Source organism: Mercenaria mercenaria, chromosome 5, assembly GCF_021730395.1.
Source record: "Mercenaria mercenaria strain notata chromosome 5, MADL_Memer_1, whole genome shotgun sequence".
Lineage (NCBI taxonomy): Eukaryota > Metazoa > Mollusca > Bivalvia > Venerida > Veneridae > Mercenaria > Mercenaria mercenaria.
The window spans coordinates 59,883,562-59,887,894 of record NC_069365.1 but is presented as its reverse complement, the minus strand read 5'-3'; the positions used below and the strand labels follow the sequence as shown (position 1 = coordinate 59,887,894).

The 4,333-nt window shown below is 31.5% G+C and overlaps 1 non-coding gene across 1 annotated transcript; it reads left to right on the top strand.

Annotated features, from left to right (window-relative positions):
* Nucleotides 1-3,798: 3,798 nt before the first annotated feature.
* On the top strand, nucleotides 3,799-3,870 carry Trnah-gug (transfer RNA histidin (anticodon GUG)). Its single transcript has one exon. It is a non-coding gene; the product is annotated as a tRNA-His (tRNA).
* The last annotated feature ends 463 nt before the right edge of the window (nucleotides 3,871-4,333 follow it).

Below are 4,333 nucleotides of genomic sequence, written 5' to 3'. Positions count from 1 at the left end.
TTTTACATTATTATGCTCAAAGATTAATTACATTCCTCGTCTAAAACTAGGTATCTATTAATATGTGTCTGTATATTTCTTAGAATATTCAAAGAATGATCTCTAGGAATCCAGTTACGAGACACCGAGAAATAAATGCCATACGTATTTGATATATTACTGATTTTTACATTGAAAAACATAAATCAATTGGTAAGTAATATATGGTCTTGATAACAAGGAAATGTTGTAACCTTACACCGAAATAAAGTATACTTTATAAGTAAGTGGTGTGACTTACGTGACAAAATCGGCATTCATTGTCTGAATGTAATGAGTAGCATCATTTTGAAGGTCTCCAGAAGACAGTGTTAATGAATGTTTTTTGAATATTATAGATATCATTTAACGGCAAAATATGTAATCTGTCCAAAAATTGTGTCATATTTTCTTCAGATTTCAAGGTGAGAGGAAAGTTACATGTAAATAATATGTTCCGTAACAAAATTGTAAAGCTACATAGATTACAAAGATGAGGGCACTAAATGAACACTCGCAGCTGTAGACCTGTTAACAAATTCATCATGTGTTAAGGTATTAGACCCGTAATAGAGTACCTCCTTTTGAAGAGTATTCAATTCCTACCATACACCTACTTTGACTGAAATTTTTCAGGGGCCTTAGGTTCAAGCCCCACTGGGACCATTTGTTTTTCGTTATTTGCCTTTTTTTCTAGTAAGTTTTTACTTTTTTTCAAGACTTATTATTTATTTATTGTACAAAAGTGGAAATTTTTTCATTTGATAAGCGATTTCATGATGTTCAAGGTAAATTTACCTCTGAGAAAGGGATAGAGTTATACATCTTTAAAAATACTGAGTTATATACAGTAAAAGTTCTCTATTTTGCCTTTATTCTTTAGATTACATTGTGGAAGAAATGTAGGTAGGTTTTACTTCTGCCCCAAGGTTATTTTTGAATGAAGCGAGCAAAATTTTAAACAGTCCCACAGGACTCGACCTTAATTTTTCAATGTTAGAGTTCGAATTTTGTCTCCTTAAATATGTTTACTTGAGGCCCCCTAGAAAACATTTAATGATATTGAGTTTTATTTTTTGTTTTATTATCGTTTACAAAAATGTTTACTTGAGGCCCCCTTGAAAACATTTAATGATATTGAGTTTTATTTTTTGTTTTATTATCGTTTACCAATAGTTAGATGTTTCTCTTATCAAAATCAATGGCATGATAAATTCTCTGCAAACATTTTGGACAGTGGCCATCACTTTGAAATTTGTCTCTACTTGAGCTTCAGGAAATAAAATAAATTATACAAAATTTATATTAAAAAAAAAACGGCAATGTAAAAGTTGTTTAAAATTGCAACGAAGTGCGAAAGACGGTCAGCTTTAAGAAAACACCAAGTAAAATGTCATTTTTTAAACATTACCATTAGGGATATATACGCCATACTTTATTTCTAATACTGAGAACCATTGTACAGACCGTTCAAGAAACTGTGTAGTAGGCACAAGTCACTGTAACTGAAAACAATGTTAGTTATTGAAAGTGGTACTGTTTATTTCTGTTTAACTGTGTATAATTAAAATAACTTGCTAATTTACTGCTAATGTTGTCACCATTTGATTTATTTGAGTAATGGGTAATATTCAACTTGTCATATTTGACAAGAAATACAAATGTAGTATTGCGTTGCACATAAGAATATTTCCGTTGAGTTATGTGGTATGGTATGAGAGTTGGTCAAGAACACGTTGCCTTGTAGACGTGATGTGATTAACAAGAAGACTAAACATGAAGTTGAAATGTCCACGTATCTGTAAACCTGTCTGAAATACATAGTTTATTCATGTCAACATTGATGTAAATTCCGGACTTAATTAATTACATAAAATGTTCTTGGTAGGACAGAACAAGAACAAAATATTTTAAACTTGCCAGATTGATTGTCTGTCACAATAACAAAAAAGTTCAAATTTTAACCTAAGAACATTTCATGTTCATTAAAACATAAATACGCTTTGATTTAGCTTTGGAATACACGTCATTAGCATCCATTGATAACTGAACTGTAATTTGCTTTGTCAAATATGTGAAACATTAGACAATAGTCCATATTATGTCCATTACCAATTTTAGTATGCTACCTTGGATTTTATTACACAATGATGTGCATTTAACGGGTTAGTTAACAAATTTCCTTTCAAAATGTTGTTATACACAGCAGGGTATATTGTTAATCGCATAAATGACAGGTTTAATCCCATGTCTATCTAATTCATTACGATACAATAGGTTGATTATGGGGAAACAAAAATATTAAGAGGCAAGATAATACAAAATATGTTTCTTAAATTAAAGAAAAGGTAAATTAGTTCTGTTTAAAGGGTCGTTTTTTGGCTTTTATTTGGATAATATCATCTTTGGATACATTTTGGTTTCTTTGTATCTCCTTAGTACTAAGTAAAAATCCTGCCTAGGCCTGTTATCACTTTATTTGGTATTTTGAAGTGTTGGCTGCATTCAGTTTAATATGTATTTTCTTCACCACCCCTATCTTATTTTATGCCTAAGAATTCTTTACTTTGATGCAAGGTAAAGATTGTTTTGAAACACTAGAGAAAATACGTCTAGCCTAAATCGTACTACATCTGTCATTTTCGCAACTGAAGTTGCATAAATTGTCCCGGACGTGAATCATTTACAGATTTTGATGTTCTAATTATGCCTGCAAGAGAAGCTTAATCTATAGACTACATAAATTGACACAATGATTGTAAAATGACTTCAAATGAGAGAGAATTGTGAAATCAATTGTATCTAAAAGTACCAGTATTTTGTAACGGAGAGAGGTACGAAATCAGTTACCAACTCACAGACTTTATTGTTTCCCAATGTGCCTTGTTACTAAAAGGTGGATAATCAGATTTTGGCCATGTAACGGATTTGTTCGAAAATTTAATTAGCATCTGATCACTTACACTCATTTATGTTCACTTAAAACTTAATACAAATTAGATTTTCACTGGAGGTATTTTTAAAATTTCATTTTCCCATCCTGGTTGCCCAACCAAGATAGAGTTATTTTATCATAAGTATAAATTTGATAAACATACTTTGCCTAAGGAAATGTATAAATATTAGACATATTGTAATATGTTTGTAAAATATTTGCACTAAAAATTATGTATTTAGATGGAATTCATTAGAAACGCAAGTTTGAAAAATTATTATTACCTCCCTTTGCCTATCTTGGTTTGGAAATAAATGAATTCAGAAGCTACACACAGCTTTTAAACTTGCATTTTGGTTCAGATTGTTCAATAGTTGATATGTCTATCAAATGCAAATTTAAAATAGATATTGTATCGAATTAAAAAGAAATACCCGCGTTTTATATACTTTCATATTAAAGGGGATTAATTACACAATTTTATAAAAATAATAAAGTATACATTTCAAATAGGAATCTAACTCTATGTAACCGGTCTTTTTGTTCCTTAAATAATTCTCTACCAGAATATACAAAAAGTAAAAAATGTCATTAAATGTTGTTTAAATGTGATTGACCACCTTTAAACGTTACATAAATTCTTCCACCATTAAAATAACTCTTGAAGAACTATTTGGTTCGTGTGAAACTTTGTTTTTGCTCTATTTCATTCGGCGAAAGATAATCCTACTTAAAACTAATAAGAACCTCAAGTGGTCGCTGCTGATTATGATAAGCATTCATAATTCGCTCTTGAAGCGCTTAAAACTGACTCTTAGGACACATAATACTAGTTCAGCGTGATAGCCGTGATCGTATAGTGGTTAGTACTTCGCGTTGTGGCCGCGACAACCCAGGTTCGAATCCTGGTCACGGCAGTGTCTGTGTCGTCGCTGTCTCGGCACTGTTGAACTTTTTTTTCTTCTCATTCTCCCTATAGCCAAGAAATTATCAAACAAAAGTGAATAATAGCAAAATGAGAAATAATTGAAGTGCAATTTGTAAAGGGATTCCGTAATTAACCCTTTAATTTAACACGAAGATGCCGAAATCTACAACAGAAAAGGTCTGTGAAGTTGGCTGGAAGATGGGTATTTGGAGTTGGATATTCGATATCTAGTTAGGTTCTAATTCCCAGCCAGCTCTGAGTTGGGTATTCAAACTATTAAACGCTAATATCCAGTCAGAGGCGAATACACAGCTAGCTATGAGTTGGGTATTCACACCACATAAGAAAAATAAATACATAGCTAGAATCAAATATCCAGCTAGCTCTGAGTTGAATATTCAAGTATATAAGACGAATATCCAGTCTTAGTTGAATATCCAGCTAGCTCTGAG